The following is a 19,823-nucleotide window of genomic DNA, read 5'->3' on the forward strand; positions in this document are numbered from 1 at the left end:
GAGGCAATTTTGGTACTTCCTTGAGTAACCTTCCCCCCACACCTCTGATAAACAGACGAGTTGCCGTTGATTAAGTCCCATACACTGCTATTGACCTATCACCTTTGAAGCTCCAGTATGTAGCATTACTAGAAAAGACTATTCAGCATCGTAAATAACACATGAAGAATTGCATGTCCCAGTTAGTTTATTCTTTAATTCATGGAGTACTGTACTACTATATTTGGTAAATGTGTCAAATACTTCTAATCTAGCTCTCCTGCCATAGGTATTGTATAGCTTTGTCTGATTCATTATGGAGTAACGCATAATTAATGACATATGCCTTTTGGTTACTGGCATGTTATTTCTTACAAGTAGTTTTTGCTGTGTTAAATATATTCATGTATGTAATAGTAGGATTTGAGAATTACTTTAAACGATTAGCTGCATTCTCATAGCTTCTGGAGTAAGTAATTAAACTGATTTAGCAGTGACTTCTTGCACAGTGATATATAGGATTTTAACATTTTCATTCGTTCTTTAAAAAAAAATGAAAAAAATATATCTAAAATATCCAGATACCACGTCCTGTTTTGTATTATATTCCCATCTTCTGGTTAAAAAATAAAACAATATAATTAAGCATAACTTTAATAGACAGCAGAACTTAAAAATAAAACTGTAGATAAGTGAATGATCATTAAGATATGCACGCACTAGTTGAAAATTATTGCAACAAGTACTGAAATAGAAATGAAATACAGCAACTTGATAAATAATTTACAGTAAACACATACCAGTAGCTGTTCATAGAATAACAGCATGTAGATAATTAGAATTAGACTTTACTTATTTCCTTGTAGTTTCATCAGTAAAATATGTAAATTTAGTATAAACTTTATAAGCTAGTACAGTACTCGTTTATGCTAATATTTATTTGGTTGTTTGTATATACACCTTTAGTTTGAATTTATATTTAGGCATTCCTTTTATATTCTTCCAATTTTACTTTTGCTCCAACATTGCATTAATCATAAACCAAGAGAACACTTGGTACCTGTTTAAACTTTGGGTTTTAGACAACTTTATAGTTATTCATATATATTAAAGAAATATTATAGTTATTCCTATCGATATAAAATATACTTTGATTTCTCTAAATATTTCTTGTTTAATTTATATGAAAATGTCTATGCAAAATCACAGTGTAAGGATTCAGTTCAGGAATATTAAGATTTTATTTATCAACTCAATTGATCTCATATCTCCAAAGGATTATATTGAATTTGTATCCTAACATTTCAAATGAACATTTATGTTCGTATTTTTTTTTTATTTTAGTGAATCTTCCTGAACTTCATTAGCTAATACTATTTTTAACCGTGGGCATCTCAGCAATAGGATTAAAAAGACTTTGTGACTTTGCCCCTACCTTAATATATCTCCGGTCTCTTGGCTATATCCATACTACCTAGGTTGGCGTATCATATTGCGCATGCACAGTTATTGTTGATTGCCCTGCTGCCTCATTTCCATTGATTTTCATTATCGTTTGCACAATAACACATTCTTTCCATGCCTAAATAACCCTAAAGTTAAGAAAGAGTGCCATGTATATAATGAAAAATGGATACAAAGCGAAAGTATCTCTTCACCAACTTTAAGAATGAACCAGGGAAAGTAGTGTATATTCTGTTCCAGGAGACGCCAGCTTGAATAATTGATAGACATGCAAAATGATAATTCATTTGGGAAAAGAAAAAAAAAACACTTACTACAATTGGTAGAGTTTTAGAAGTCGCTCTTTGTTCAGTGCCTTCTAGGCTACATTTAAGACATTCTTCGACCAGTGTTCTCTATTTTTGGTTCCACTTATATCTGTAAGCAGTTTTTCCTACATTAAGACCCTCTTAATGAGAGAATGCCTTGACGCAGTCTTGGGGTTTCTTCATATTGTTGAAGAATTGTGACAGGCAAGAGGGCTCTTGAACTTAGGGAAATTACTCCCCAAGTTCGAATCTAAATTTCTCTCCCTTTCCTCTATTCCTTCTGCTCAATATTTCTTCAACCTCCTCCTAATTTTATCAACTTTCTTTTGTCTTGCTGTCCTAACTCTGTGAGTATTATTTATCTTAAGTATATATATATATATATATATATATATATATATATATATATATATATATATATATATATATATATATAGATAGATATATTTTATTCGTTCATTTATTTATTTATCTATTATTTTTTATTTTATTTAAATGGCGTGGATATATCCACATTTGTTATTACTGCCTGCTTAGATGAATGGGAGAAGGGATCACGGTTGGGAGGTATTTGCATTCAAAACTATATATGAGAGTATTGGATGATCTCAGCCATCCCAAAGATGGTTTGGACCTTTTTGGTGGAACTACTCTCAAGGGTTGGGTCATCGGAATCCAGGGGGATCCAATCCTTGAGGTGGGACTCTTGGCTTTTGGCCAGAAGACCATCATTACAGATATGGGGAGGATGATTCCATGGTCTCAGTCCTAACAGGCGGGTTTAGACTTCACCTGTGCCTCTATATCTGTTTTGATGCTATCATTCGGTTAGGGTATGGAGTGGACCATCTGGGAAGTATACTCTCATTGTGCCGATAGTGGAGAATGCAAATTTTCTTTCCAACGCATGATACTTTCTTAATATTCTCAAGCAGGTAAACCAACAAAGAACAAAAAAAAATCCCACCCTTAACTATGGACCCTTCAAATACTGACTCCCCATCCCCTGGATTTGATGACTCCCCCCCCCCCCCCCGGGGCACTGTTGACGACTTCTGATAATGTGATAAAGGAAAGTTCTGTTGATGACCTCGGAACGGGAAAGGACCATTCTACTGATATTTCAAAATCGAGTAATTTGGGTAACACGAGGAAACTTCGAATCCTTCATGTTACCCAAATTTCAATAGAGACAAATTATGATGATCTATGTAAAGCATTTGAATGCTATGGATGCATAAAAGAAATAAGGATGAAACTTGAAGCTGAAACATGGGATTTATGGATATCTTACAGTAGTTATGACGAAGCATTTAGTGCAATAAGTAACTTGAATAATATCAAAATTAATAACTTGAATGTCGCGGCTGCTCTCTGTGATAAGGTACCAAAAGATTTGGATGTGTTTAGGCTTGCCAATTGGTTGGAAAAAGACGCAGATTTAGTTATGCCCTCCCAGAGAAATCCAAAACCACCGATGTGGCTTATAATTGAATCAAGGGGGGTTAAAGGGAATTATTTTAAAATATGCAAATTGATTCGGAAAAAAGTAGGAACTATTGCACCAGGCAATATATCTCGTTTTGGAAAAAATAGTTTCCTTATTCATGCCAAATCCAGTACACAGTCTGTAATATTGTCCAGTATGAAAATAAGTAATGATGACATTAAGTTAGATGTCAAACCCCACCTAAATTTTAGCTACGGAAGGGGGATAGTTTTTAACAGAGGTCTATATGAATTTACAGAGGAGATACTGGCCATGTGTCCACTAAATGTATGGAAAGTCCACAAAGTCCCAGGTACATCAATGATAATCCTTACGTTCCAGGATGCTGATGTACCTTTTCATATTATTATTGACAACGAAAGGATTTTAAAGTAAGATTATTCAAGCAGAAGCCACTGCAATGCTTTAATTGTTTTAAGTTTGGGCACCCGTCTAAAGTTTGCAAAAATGAGATGTGTGGTATTTGCTCTAAATCTTACCATGGAGAATGTGCACTTGGAGCCAGGTGTTAAATTGCAGCTCGAATCATAAATCCACACACAAGAGCTGCGAGCTATATAAGTTGGAGGAAGGTGCCCTCAACAAATCGAACTTAGAACATATAAGTGTGACCCATGCCAGAAGACTTAAATAAATGAAATACATATGCTAAGGCATTCAAATCAAACCAACCTAGTACTGCCAATATCGCTAAAAAAAAAAAGCATACCATCTGATAAAAAGTCAAATAACGAGGTAGCCATATTACCTCCTGCGGCTTTACCACGGGGTATTAACACTGTACAGCCTTCATCCCCCATTACAAAATATTGTACAAACCTTTCTCAGGCCATGTTCTTGTCTGATCTGAGGGAGGTTCCACTTAAGACCAACTTACCTGATGCACCTGTAGTGGGAAAGGTGCAAAAACCTAGAATCCCATCTATTAATCCTAAAAGAGAGAGACCTCCATCTCTCTCTCTCCACCCTCCATTAGAAACGTTAAGGTTATGACATCAAATAAATTTGATGTTTTGTCTGTTGATGTTTCTAATGAATCAGAAGATAAACTGAATAAATAAGAAATTCAGGTTGAGGTCCGCCATCCACCTCAACAAATAGATCAAAAGTATACAAAGAAAAACACAAACGTAAAACCCAACATAACAAGACCACCTCTGAAGAAACCTACAGGTAATAATGTTAGATTAAAAACTGCTAATGGGAAGACCTCATCCAAGATGTCTTCCAGAAATAATCCATAGTTTTTCTCCTCCATTTTGCAAAGGGACTGTCAGGGTTTGAGGGCGAAATATGAAGAACTTAAGCTCCTAATTCATGAACATTCCCCCATAATTGTATGTCTACAGGAACGTATGCTTGATTCTAACACTACTAGTCCTCGAGAGTATGTTAGCTATAGAACACCATATAATCAACAAGCAGGGAGCCATGGTGGAAGTCTCATGTACATTCGTCGAGATGTTCCCCAAATACCTATGTCTATACGTGCAACCCTGCAGGCAGTGGTTGTACAAATTGATATAGGGAGAAAATATACAATATGCTCTCTCTACTTACCTCCAAATGATAATATTTTATATGATGATGTAGCAGAGGTCATTCAACAACTCCCTCAACCTTTTCTCTTACTGGGAAATATGAATGGTAAACATCCTTTATGGGGTGATGTTTTGGCAAACACAAGGGGCAATATTATCTCATCAATTGAGGAGAATGAGGATGTGGGACTCCTTAATACAGGAGAGCCCACGTACTTCTATATTCAGACAGGTATCTTGTCCTGCGTTGACCTTTCAATTGCAAGGTCTAACTGCCTTCTTGATTTTGATTGGAGGACATTAGATGATTGGCATACTAGTGATCATGCACCAATCATTATAAACACCAACAAGGGTCCACCTTTGCAAAGATCGCCACGGTGGAATCTTGACAAGGCAGACTGGGTTAAATTTTCTGAGCTAAGCGAAATCGAAGTGAGAGCAGAACAGTTTGAAAGTATTGATGATGCCATAGACCTACTGAATGGAACTCTCCATACAGTAGGAATCAATTCCATTCCCAAAACCACAGGACTATTCGAAAGACGACCAGTCCTGTGGTGGTCTTCAGAATTAACAGCCTTGCACAGAGCCACCAGAAAATCCCTGACTAGATTGCATAGACGCCGTACGGATGAAAATTTGATAACATACAAAAAGTGTAGAGCACAGTTCTGTCGTGCCATGAAAGAAGCTAGACGCCAATCTTGGGTGGCTATTATTTACTCCATTAATAGTAGAACACCACTATCTTCTGTATGGAGGAAAATAAAAAAGATTGCCGGCAAATTTACCCCGAACCCACCACCAGTGTTGAAAGTGAATGGTCGGTATGTGACTGAAGGGATTGAAGTTAGCAATGCCCTGGCTGACCATTTTTCAAATGTATCGTGCAAGAGTGTAGCAGTTCCTGGTCACCAGTACAGGAGCATTGAAGAAAAGAAAATTTTAAATTTTGCAACAGGAAGGGAAAAATCGTATAATTCTCCTTTTACTGAAAAAGAACTTGATTCCGCACTCGCTACTTGCAACGATACAGCCCCTGGACCCGGTGTAATTCCATATGCAATGGTTAAACATGTACATATTAATACAAAGTTATTTATTTTAAGTATTGTTAATAGAATATGGCTTGATCCTAGTTACTCTAGTGTTTGGGAACTAGCCATTATTTTAGCCTTTTTAAAACCCGGTAAGGACAAGTTTTTAGCAGCAAGCTATCGACCTATTGCATTGATTTTTGTTTATTTGTTTATATGAAATCATGGAGAAGATGGTCAATGCAAGGTTGATGTGGTACCTTGAAAAGAAGGGTATTTTATCACCGATTCAATGTGGATTCAGAAAAATGCACTCAACAACTGATGTGTTAATAAGACTTGAGTCCTCTATTTGTGAAGTCTTTGCTTCCAAACAGCACCATATGACTGTTTTTTTTTTTTTTTACATTGAAAAGGCATATGATACCACATGGAGATATGGTATACTTAAAACAATTCATGAACTAGGATTAAAAGGAGAACTACCACTATTTATTCAGTCATTTCTTTCGCAAATTCCATATGCAATGGTTAAACATGTACATTTTAATACAAAGTTATTTATTTTAAGTATTATTAATAGAATATGGCATGATCATAGTTACCCAAGTGTTTGGGAACTAGCCATTATTTTAGCCTTTTTAAAACCCGGTAAGGACAAGTTTTTAGCAGCAAGGTATCGACCTATTGCATTGACTTTTTGTTTATGTAAAATCATGGAGAAGATGGCAATGCAAGGTTGATGTGGTACCTTGAAAAGAAGGGTATTTTATCACCGATTCAATGTGGATACAGAAAAATGCACTCAACAAGTGATGTGCTAATAAGACTTGAGTCCTCTATTTGTGAAGGTTTTGCTTCCAAACAGCAACATATGACAGTTTTTTTTTTTTTTTTTTTTTTTTTTTTTTTTTTTTTTTTTTTTTTTTTTTTTTTTGAAAAGGCATATGATACCACATGGAGATATGGTTTACTTGAAACAATTCATGAACTAGGATTAAAAGGATAACTACCACTATTTATTCAGTCATTTCTTTCGCATATAGCTTTTCAAGTGAGAGTGTGTGAAACTCTATCAGAGAGTAAGTATCAGGAAGGAGGAGTTCCTCAGGGGAGTGTGCTGAGTGTAACCCTGTTTGCAGTAGCAATTAATGGGATATCCTCAGTCATTACCCAAGATGTTCTCTCAATATTATTTGTGGATGATCTCTCAATATCATTTGCTGGAACTAGAATGGCAATGGTTGAGAGAGAAATACAACTCTCTATTGACAAAATTATCCAGTGGGCTGACATGAATGGATTTAAGTTCTCGACAAGTAAAACTACCATTGTCCATTTTTATCGTATCCGGGGAGTACATCTAGACCCAGATATATACATTAAAGGTCAACGGATACCATGTTTAAGTGATGCTAAATTTTTAGGTTTGATATTTGATTGTAGGCTTACATGGATTTTTCACTTCAAAGCGTTAAAAGCTAAATGTCTTGAGGCTCTGAATATCTTAAAAGTATTGTCCCATGCATCATGGGAGCCAGACCACAATACTATTTTAAAATTATACAAGGCCTTGATTTTTTCCAAAATTAGTTATGGATGTGAAATATACTCCTGAGCCACCCCAAGCTGGTTGAAAATATTAGACTCAATACATCATGCTGGTATTAGATTGTCTACAGGAGCATTTAGAACCTCACCTATCCCAAGTCTCCTTGTTGATGCTGGAGAGTTACCTCTAGACCTTTACCGAATGTCTTCCATTATTCGGTATTGATTTAGATTGCAAAGACTCCCTAACTCTTTAGCCTTTCAGACTGCAAGTCTAGTAAGACACACATCATACTTTGAATTGCACCCAAAATCTCCTCGACCTTATGGTTTTCGGGTGAAACGATTATTAAACAGTCTGGATATAATTAGAAGTAAGGTACTTCCATTCAAGGTATCATCAACGCCTCCATGGAAATTACAAGAAATATCTTTTTGTAGATACTTTATTGGAACATGAACATACATAGTACTAACCCTAAATATCTGGCATACAAAAAAAAAAAAAAAAATGAAACTGTTAAAAGGTAGTTAGCAAATCAGGCTTACAAGGGTAGACAAATATATCTCCTAGTCTAACAAACTTGAGTTGTAGAAGAGAGATAAAATTAAAAGTACATAAATATTTAATGTGTAAAATAATGAATGCAAAGAATATATATTTCGAGACACTCGCTTATGCAAGAACTGTTATTCAACTCTTCTCTACCGGGACGTCACTATCAATAAAAAAACGTACTACAATCACTTTTGGCATGTTACGGGCAACTAAACTACATTGGGCACATGCTGCAAAATAAACTTTGAACACAAGTGAAGAAAATTCTTCACAATCTCTGATATAATATATATATATATATATATATATATATATATATATATATATATATATATGCTTCTTTCCTCTCATGCTCAGTAGGGAGAGGAAGTAGTCATACCTTGGTGAGAGGGCACCCTGAGAGGTACACTCCAACACCCTACTTTTCCACAGACTGACGAACGACGAGTTGTAATTAGGAATTGGGAAGGGTCGAACCTGTGTGAGTGCATGTGTGTGCATATCTAAATATTTAGATTTCATTGAACATCATCTTAGTTTTATTCATATTCTTTTTCAGTCCTACATTCATCTACATTCATGCTTTCTCTATTCAAATTTTGTATCATCCTTTGCAATGCATCTCATCATTTACTGAAAAAAATATGTCATCTGCAAATCTTAAGTTGTCAAGGTATTCCCCATTTATGTTAATTCATACATTTTTTTCAATCTAAACTCTTAAAAACTTTTAGGCAAGCTGGAAATAATTTAGGAAAAATGGGATCTCCCTGTTTAACTTGTTCTCAATTGTAATTTTCTCACCATTTTAATATAGTTGTAGGATTGCTGCACTTCACACATAGATGTTCTAGCATAAGATTCATCTATTCCTTGTCTTTGAAGTGTTTTCATTACTGCTGAACTTTAATGAAATCAAAAGATTTCTGACTACTCTATAAATGCCATACGTAATGGTTTTTCATACTCAGTTACATGGATATGGAAAGTTGTTGAATACCCACGTCTAATGCCAGCCTGCTCTCTTGGTTGATTAGAGTAGTGCTGTCTTTCTATTGGGCCTAATATTATCCTTGTAAATATTTTATAGATTACTGAGGATAAACTTAGTGGGTGGTAATTTTTCAGGTCTTTCGCGTCTCCCTTTTTGTGAATTAGTATAATGATAAAGTTTTTCCAAACTATAGATATAGAGTAATCTTGCAGACTTTTTGTGTAAAAGTCAGCAATTTTTCTCACTGAAACCTTCTCAGTCTATTATTAAATCATTTTTTTAAGCCATCTCTTCCTGCTGATTTAGCTCTTTTTAGGCCTTTTAATACTTTCTTTACTTTTACTCATACGTTTGGTACTGGCTTAGGTGTTTCATTATTTATGTTATCAAAGTTATTTGTTATATGGCTATTTTGTAGCATTGTATAAAATTCCTCTGCAATTTTTATCACTCCATCCCTTCTGTTGATATTTCTATTTTCATCCTTTAAAGCAAATATCTGTTGGCATCCTGTTCCAATTCTTCTTTTCATCAATTTGATGCTTCCTTTCTTTAGTGTTCCTCAATTTTGGTCTAAATATTTATGCGAATCTCTTGGGTTTTCAGTTTGTTTATTATTTGGATGGTCATGCTAATTCTATTTCATCCCCATAATTTTACCCTCAATTCCGATTTTTTTTTTATTACGTTTTTGGTGTTTTCTGATAGTTTTCATCGATTTTGACTGGAACTTTTACACCCACGGCATTTCCCTTACTGATTCCAATACAAATTTTGTTAGAGTGATATAAATTTCTTCTTCTCTTGATTCCATATCATCACGTAGCTAGGAGTACTTACTTTACACTGAAAAACAAAACTCGTCAGCCTTTTCTCTTATTGCAGGAGTGTTTATTTTCATTTTTTGAATTAGTTTTTTCTTGCTTTACATCTGTACAAATTTTGCTTCTCACTATTCTATGGTAGATTGACTTTAACTTGTTTAACAATATTACATCTTTAATTGAATTATATTCTTCACCGAGAATAAAATCTTTTTCGTTTTTTCCTTATCCAATTCCTATGTTCCTTTTTATTAAAAAAAAAAAAAAAGATGTTTATGATTTCAAGATTGTTTCTTTCAGCAAATCGTGCAAATATGTCTCCACTGTCATTTCGTATGCCTACTCCAAATTTACGTACTGGTGATTTTCCTCTTTTCTTTGATGTACCTTAGCGTTGAAATCACCCAAATCACATACAACACACACGTACACACACACACACACACACATATATATATATATATATATATATATATATATATATATATATATATATATGTGTGTGTGTGTGTGTGTGTGTACAGTCAGCGCGGATCGCTGTGTCCGGGTAGTGGGCCAGACACAGCGTTCCGCGCAAATCAGAGGCATGGGGTTTATCGGGGAAAAAATTGACTGGGACAAATTGACTAATTGGCATCTTTTTATACAAGTTGGCATCTACATATCTGCGTAGGTGGAAGCTAGCCAGTGTGTTTCCCTTTAGTCGTGGAGTGAGGTTGTGTCAGGTTGAGAGGGCCGAGTTGCAATCGTTCTTTTGCGAGTTCGCGTGGCATTTTTGTGTATCAAACCCCCCCCCCCAGTGATGTCTAGACCCCGTACAAGTCACGATGACATTGTTAGAGTGATAACCTGTCATAATTTAGGTCTGCAAACGAAGGAAATAGTGAAGAATACTGGCGTGAACGAGAGGACAGTGAGGCGCTTGGTGGCGAAGTACAAGGCAGGAGGTAGCGCCGAGATCCCTTCTCACTCCCAGGCTGGTTCCCCTCCCCGGAAGATTCCTGATCGTACTTTAGTTATATTAAAGCGAAGCCTAGAAGAAAATCCAACATTAACGGCTAAGCAACTGAAAGAACAGAACCCTAAATTGTTGAGCGACGTCAGTGTTCGTACGATTCAGGAAAACCTGTCGAAGCGCCTCGACTTCGAGAAAGTGATCGCGAGAAAGAAGCCCGCTTTAACTTTGAAACAAAGGCAGAGGAGGGTTGCTCTTGCCAAGACATACAAGATTGGACCTTGGAGCAGTGGCGAAGTGTCTTGTGGAGTGACAAAGCGACCTTTTGTGTGAGTGAGACGACCGAGAAAAAAGTGTGGCGGCGAAAGGGGTCAGATCCTCTTAAGCCTAATCTCACGGCCAAGACAGTTAAGCACCCAGCATCGCTTATGGTCTGGGGTTCGTTTGCCTACGGTGGTGCCCCAAGCCTTGTTGTTTTGCCTAAAGGCATAACGGTTAATGCTGACCGCTATTTGAACATTTTAAAAGACAATTTAGCCGATTGTTTTGCGGCTACAGGAGCTGAAATTTTTCAGCAGGACGGTGCCCCTTGCCATACGGCTAAAAAAGCGAAAAAGTGGCTGGAAAATAGTGAAGTGAACTATATTCCTGATTGGCCAGGTCAAAGTCCTGATATTTCGCCCATTGAGAACCTTTGGGCAATAGTTAAAGCCCTCCTTCGCAAAGAAGTGACGACAAACGTGACACTTCTCGAGGCGGCGCTCCATAAGGTGTGGGCAGAAATACCTGCCGAAATACTACAAAACCTCGCCGATAGTGTTCCTCAACGACTTTTGGAGGTCAAGAAGAGGAAAGGCTACCCTATAGACAAGTAGCAGGGATATTGGTGAGTGTTCAATTAAATTTTTATTGATTTATATTGTGTATTAGTGTAGATATGGGGGGGGACCAAAATGAATGCACGGCGGATGCTGCCCGGACAGACCGACCCGCGCTGACTGTATATATATATATATATATATATATATATATATATATATATATATATATATATATATATATATATATATATATATATATATATATATATTTATATATATACATATATATATATATATATATATATATATATATATATATATATATATATATATATATATATATATATATATATATATATATATTTATATATATACATATATAATATATATATATATATATATATATATATATATATATATATACATATATATATATATATAGTTAATCGAATGCCAAGTGCAAACATACCAATTAGCTACGATGGTTAAGATGGGTTTATTTTAATTCTATGTACAAAAAAACGTGAATTTGACAGTTACAAGTACAATAATACCTTGAGATACGAGTGTTCCAATGTACGAGAAATTTGAGGTACGAGTAAAATTTTTAGCAAATTCTTGTCCTGAGATATAAAAAGAATTTGAGATACGAGGCAGTTCCCTATGCGGCCGCCGAGTGTGCTGAGAGGCTTCTCACCAGAACAGCATCGCTTGGTCTTTCCCGTCGGATCTCCGTCGCATAAAGTTTATCTGTGAGAGAATTCAGTGAATAAGCAATGGGTCCAAAGCAAGGGAGTGCAAACAAGGGTAGTGAAAAGAAAAAGCTCATGATAACAATGGAGATAAAGCATAAAATAATTGAAAAACATGAGAGTGGTGTAAGAGTGACTGAGCTGGCTCGCCAATGTGAGAGGAGTACATCAACAATATGTACCATTCTCAAGCAGAAGGATGCTATAAAGAGCACAAGCTTTCCAAAGGAGTAACTATCCTTTCCACGCTGCGCAATGATATCCATGACGAGATAAAGAGGCTTCTTTTAATATGGATAAAGGAGAAACAGCTGGTGGAAGATAGCATGACCGAGACTATCATATGTGAAAAGGCCAGCAGAATCTACAATTACTTGAAAGGGAAGCAAGCAGCCGAGAGAGGGAACACTTCGACGCCAGCGGAAACCTTCAAAGCCAGTCAGGACTGGTTGGATAACTTTAAAAAACGGACTGGGATACACTTGGCTGTGAGGCATGGGGAAGCAGCAAGTTCCGACTCGAAAGCAGCGGCGGAGTTGATCACCTTTGCCTCGGTTATCGCCCAACATGGCTACATCCCCCAACAAGTCTTCAACTGTGATGAAACTGGCCTTTACTGGTAGAAGATGCCCAGAAGGAGATTCATCACAGCAGAGGAGAAGAGACTACCGGGCTATAAACCCATGAAGGACTGGGTAACTCTAGCCTTGTGTGCCAATGCCAGTGGTGACTGTAAGGTCAAACCACTGCTGGTGTATCACTCGGAAAACCCACGTGCTTTCAAGGGCTAAAGTATCCTGAAAGAAAAACTGCAAGTGATGTGGGGCTCTAATGCTAAGGCTTGGGTTCCACGGCATTTCTTTACAGAATGGGTTAATCTGTGTTTTGGTCCAGCAGTCAAAAAATCTTTGGCTGACAAAAACCTACTTATGAAATGTCTCCTGGTCCATGACAATGCCTTTGGTTCCCCTCCTGGTCTCGAAGAGGACATTCTTGATGAGTTCAGGTTCATCAAGGTCCTTTATCTCCTGCCCAACACCACATCACTCCTCCAGCCCATGGACTAACAAGTAATTTCCAACTTTAAAAAATTGTACACGAAGGATTTGTTCAAGAAATGCTTTGATGTCACAGCCAACACCAACCTCACCCTTCGTGAATTTTGGAAAGAACATGTCTTTATCGTCCATTGCTTAAAAATTATTGACGATGCATGTCAGGGTGTCACAAGAAGAACGCGTAATTCAGCATGGAAGAAATTGTGGCCAGCTTCCGTCACTGAGAGGGACTTTGAAGGGTTCGTTACGACAGACCCTGATGACCTCGAACCTATTGTAATGGATGAAATCGTGTCTCTTGGAAACTCCATGGGGCTGGAGGTAAATGAGGCAGATGTGAACGACCTTGTTGAGGAGCATCAGGAAAAGCTCACAACACAGGAATTGGTAGAGCTCCAGGAGATGCAGCATTCGGAGGTGTTGCAGGAACTCGGTAGTGAGGAAGAGATGGAAGACGAGTGCCGCCTTTCTACGACAGAAATCAAAGACATGTTAGGGAAGTGGCAGAAGCTTTCTAATTTTATGGAAAAAAGGCACCCGAACAAGTTGGCGTGCGGTCGTGCGTTAGCCTTTTGTGACAACACTTGCGTGCGTCATTTTTGCAAAATTTTGAAGGGGAGACAAAAGCAAACATCCCTAGATAGGTTCCTTTTAAAAAGGCCGGCAAAAAGGGAAGGTGAAAGCGAGGCAAAAAGAGCCAAGCCAGAAGAAGAAGGAAAGTAAAAAAGTGAAAATGAAAACAAAATTTGAGTTAAGTTTAGTGTAACATAAGATTGATATTTTATTTTTGAGTGTGTGTAGAGTAAGCTAATTTCATTTAAGTTGTAAGGACACCGCTCCCTTCGTCGTCCAGAAAATCAACAAACTTTATTTATTTGAATTCTCCTTTCGCCACACCGTGGTTTCCCATGTATATGTATTCAGCTCTATCAGAGCTACATTTTGACATATGTATTATTTCATTACATGTTTCTGTTAACTCATAATTAGTATATTTGTAAGTGTAGCAAAACACATATATTTTGGCGGGCAATTCAATCTGATTTGGCGCCAGCGCCATCCTACCTTTCCGTCCGCACCTTGTAATATACTCCCACGCACATTTGAATAAAGTATCAGTTGATCTTGATGAAGCTTGTCTCACTGTCCTTACAAAGTTAAATTTAGAATTGCTAATTTTATTTAATTTAATGTAACATTTTATTGAGGATCATAGCCAGTTCATAGGTATTTGTTATTTTGTGTGTGTAGAATGTGAATTAGAACAATTAAAAACATGTTTTTCCACTGTAATATACTGTTTTTAGGTGTTTTTTCAGAGGGTGGGAATGGATTATTTTTTTTGTAGTTATTTTATATGGAAAAATTAATCTGAGATACGAGCAAATTGACTCACGAGCTTGGTCCTGGAACGCATTAAACTTGTATCTCAAGGTATTACTGTACAGAAGAATTGTCATTGACTATGCCTTTCTTCCTGGCTAAGTGGTAAGTCACGGTTGTTACAAGTTTCCTGGACCAGGGTTCGATTCCCATCCGGTCAGAAGCTATTGTCTTTGAGTGCATTCACCTGGGGCTCTGATCTTGAGGTCGGTAAGAGTGTCCAGACATTAATGTATCAAAATATATGGCTTATTTGAATATGAAAAACATGTCTAAATGAGCAAAATTTATCATTAATTGAATGCCAAGTACAAACATAGCAATAAGCTACTATGGTGAAGATAGGGCGATTTCAATTCTGAGTACCAAAAAAAAACCTGATTTCGACAGGTATAAGTACAGAAGAATTGTCATTGGCATTTATCTTTCTTCCTAGCTAAGTGGTAAGTCACTGTTGTTACAAAATTCCTTGACCAGGGTTCGATTCCCGGCCTGTCAGAAGCTATTGTCCATGAGTGGTTTTGCCTGGGGCTCTAATCCTGAGGTCGGTAAGAGAATCCAGACATTAATTGATCGAAATAATGGCTTATTTAAATATGAAAAAAAAACGTCTAAATGTACAAAATTTATAATCAAAAGAATGCCAAGTACAAATATACCAATTAGCTACGATGGTGAAGATGGGTTGATTTCAATTCTAAGTATAAAAAGCCTGAATTCGACAGGTAAAAGTACAGAATAATTATCATTGACTTTTATCTTTCTTCGTGGCTGAGTGGTAAGTAAATGTTGATACAGGTTTCCTGGACCAGGGTTCAATTCCCAGCCTGTCAGAAGCTATTATCTTTGAGTGGTTTTGCCTGGAGCTCTGATCCCGAGGTCAGTAAGAGAATCCAGGCATTAATGTGTCAAAATATATAGCTTATTGGAATATGTATGTATATATATATATATATATATATATATATATATATATATATATATATATATATATATATATATATATATATATATATATATATGAGAAGGGTAAATGGCACGTTTCGATCCATAAGAACCTAACCAGTCCATAGGAACCGATCCATAACCCAACTCCACCCCCTCCCTTAAACTCAATGGCTACCCCTAACCTACCTCCACCCTATCTCCTAACCTCATTGAATACCCCTACACTCTCTCTCTCTCTCTCTCTCTCTCTCTCTCTCTCTCTCTCTCTCTCTCTCTCTCTCTCTCTCTCTCTCTCTCTCTTACCTAACCTTACCTGACCTATCATAAACTAACTTAACCTACCCTACCCTAACCTAACCTAACCTTACCTTACCTAACCTAACCTTACCAAACCTAACCTTACCAAACCTAACCTTACCAAACCTAGCTTAACCTCACCAATTTAATGAAATAATACCCAACTTTGAGTCTATCATTCAACCTTAAAATAGTATCCTTGAAAATTATTTTATTTTGAAATTGTTTAATATCATTTGATATCCTGAAATTTATTGTTATAATTATCTTTTAGGAAATTATTGGAATTATTATTATTCATAAAATTATTTTCACTTTTAGTATACAAAAATCATTGAAATTATTCTTACTTTAGAATATTCCTGGGGTATTATTATTATTACTATTATTATTATTATTATTATTATTGTTGTTATTATACATAAGAGCACATCCAGTTAGAGGATTTCAAACATATTTGAAGAGATTTAAACTTATCTACTTTTCGCCTGGCTATGATACTGCCCAACCTGAACAAACAGACACAGAGTCTCCCCGTCCTATGACTAAGCATCTATGTGTTATCTTTCTCGTGATTATGATAAGACGCCTCGCCCTGATACTTTATCTCATAATAGATAAACTATATGGTTGATAAAATAAAAAAGGAAATCTTTTCACAATATTTTATTTTATATGATATACAACCAGATTTATGTTTTTTTACATGCATGTATTTCTCATATCTCATACTTATAATTAATACACATTTATATAAATATATATAATTAATTACAGTCTTATATTTAATAACTGATGCATTGGTTCAGAATTCTCATACAGATTTTAACTGGATTTGTAGGAATTTTTTTAGTGTCATTTTTGTGAGGTTCCTGAAGATCGTCATAGCCCTTAACGCTATCCTCAGTTTTCCACTTTTGAGGTTTTCATTTTCATCCTGCTCTCACAGTCGAGGTATAGGCTATTGTCTGGTTGGCAGCCTGTTAAGGTATAAAACAACTAACTCATTAGACTCATAAGGACAATGTAACTAAGGATTAAATTAATCCCATAAATAATTCATGTCCCAAATTAATAAATGAATAAAAAAAATAGAAATTAACTCACCCGTCATGAATATAATTGAACTTGCCCAAACATGAGACATCCCCTATCAAGACTGTTTAAAATAATTAGACTTACGAATGATCATAATTATCTCAAATTTTTATGCATTCTTTACATGTAATCGTTCTCTTTTCTTCCCCTTTCCACACCATAAATATTTTTGCCTGCATCAATCGTTAAAATACCCATAGTATCTTCAAAAAGCACTATGAGATGGGGCGTTGTTACTGCTGTACTAAATTTCCAAATGATTCGCGTACTGTCTGCTCTTTCTACTGGTATAGCTTCTTTCATATCCTTATTTACAATATTGAAATTAAAATAATGGTTCTCCCCTCCGTAAAACTATCCAATGATATGATATTCTCATGGTCTATGGCAATTTCCTACTGAAATTCATAATATGCCTGCATAACTTTCACTGGGAATACTGCATTTATATTTTATATGATACTTCTATTTATGGTAATATGTATATTATTTAAATTTGCATGGTGGAAGAAGAATTGTTTTCTTGTATAATACCATAAGAAAATGTCTCATATCAATTAGTGCCAGTGTTATCAAGTATAGAATACAGGAACCAAAAGGCAATCTGACACACACACACACAACGCACGTCCGATAGAGACTTGCTGAATATGCATTGTATATGCTTTGATAATAATGACTGATTCAATGCAGCCATTATGTTATAATGATGAGGGACAGGATCTCCCCATAACTTCGATGCTGTATTGATAAGTTATTTAAATGTCCCTCTTTATCCGCGTTCATAATCCAACTCTCATTCGCCAGCTTTAGGACAGCAGTAACGACGCCCCAGCTCGTCATGCTTTTTGAAGATACTATGGGTATTTTATCAATTGATGCGGGCAAAAATATTTATGGTGATGTAAGGTATTAGGGCTGATGGATACTAGAGAGCAGGATAGAGCTCTTAGGGGGAGGGTAGGGAAATTAGTGAATTACGTAGGCATGTTTTCTTCCGATTATGTAGGAGGTATAAACTTGAGGTAATTTGGTTAGTCATTACAGGGTAAGGCATACGTTTCGGAAAATAAAGACCGTTTTCCACCAGTATTTCAATGCTGAATGATGGACTAGTAGTCAAGTATTATTTCACTCACCTGAAGAGGAAACGCTGCTCTGAGTGGAAAGGGGGAGAAAGAGAGCGATTACATATAAAGAATGCATCGGAATGAGGGATGATTATGAACATTCCTAAGTCTTGATAAGGGATGTCCCATGTCTGGCAAGTTCATTTATATCCATAACGTGTGAGTTAATTTCTATTATCTTTTTTATTCATTTGTTAATCAGAGACGTGATTTATTCATGGGATTAATTTATTCCTCAGTTAAGGTGTCGTGAGTCTAATAAGTTAGTTATTTTATACCTTTACAGGCTGCCACCCAGACAATATACCACGGCAGTGAGAGCAGGATGAAAATGAAAACCTCGAAATGGTGGAAAACTGAGGACAGCTTTAAGTAGGGCTATGACGATCTTTAGGAACCTCACAAAAATGACACTAGAAAAATTCCTACAAATCCAGTTAAATTTGTATGAGAATTTTGTACATATGCATCGGTTATTATATATTAGACTGTAATTAATCATATGTATTTATACAAATATATATTAATTTTAAGTAGGAGAAAGGAGAAATACATGCATGTAAAAAAACTATCAGTCTGGTATATCATGTAAAATAAAATATTGTGAAAAGATTTCCTTTTTTATTTTATCAACAATATTGTTTATCTATTATGAGATGCAGTATCAGGGCGAGGCGTCTTATCATAATCACGAGAAAGATGACACGTAGAAGTTTAGTCAGGTAAGGGGAGACTCTGTGTCTGTTTGTTCAGGTTGGGCTGTATCATAGACAGATAATATGACACGCGAAAAGTAGATAGATTAAATCTCTTCAAATATGTTTGAAATCCTATCACTGGAAGCGCTAGTAAATATAATAATGATAATAATAATAATAATGATAATAATAATTATAATAATAATCGGATTTTGAGCGAAGCGAAAAATCTATTTTTGGGTGAGATAGCCATGGCGTCCTGATGGAAGGTTCCTTTTTGGTAGCTTCCTTGGGTATATCACTACTAAATATTCCTAGAGAATTTAACCACAGGTTATCACAGAATTCTAACTTCTGGAGCGAGTATCCTAAAGGTTTCCCTTTTAAGACATCGTATATCAACAGGGGACGCATGTATTAACGCGCCACATAGCTATCTACACCCCAAACAGAGTTAACACTTCGGTGTGTAGGGGCAGAGAATAGCTGGGAGCCGTTCCACAGCTAATCTCGTTCGTGGCTACTTTTGGTACTCGAGACGTAAACAAACGGGCGCCATTGCTAAATGACGTCACGTCCGTTGTCATCCTGAAGCCAGTTGCTTGCCGATCGCCATGATACAGCAGAGCAGGGTGGGACCTAAAAACTGGACGAAGTAGCAGGGAGGGTCCATCAGGACGCCATGGCTATCTCGCCCAAAAATAGATTTTTCGCTTCGCTCAAAATCCGTTTTTTGGGCTCAAGCCATGGCGTCCTAATGGAAGAATACCAGAGAATCAATGTATTGTGGTAGATTTTCCCCTATTGAGTAAGCGCCAAAGGCTTTGAACAGGGTAGCATAGTAATCTTAATAAAAGAACCGTAGGGAAGAGACCTTCCTGCCCCCTTGGCAGTGAAGTTCCCACGGGCCATG

At 36.4% G+C, this 19,823-nt stretch overlaps 1 protein-coding gene across 1 annotated transcript in view; it reads left to right on the forward strand.

Moving 5' to 3' along the window:
* LOC137614911 (diacylglycerol kinase eta-like) overlaps window positions 1-19,823 on the forward strand; it is a 773,025-nt gene that overhangs the window by 252,910 nt on the left and 500,292 nt on the right. The gene's annotated exons all lie outside the window — the stretch shown is intronic.

Source organism: Palaemon carinicauda, chromosome 21 (assembly GCF_036898095.1).
Source record: "Palaemon carinicauda isolate YSFRI2023 chromosome 21, ASM3689809v2, whole genome shotgun sequence".
NCBI classification, from domain to species: Eukaryota; Metazoa; Arthropoda; class Malacostraca; order Decapoda; family Palaemonidae; genus Palaemon; species Palaemon carinicauda.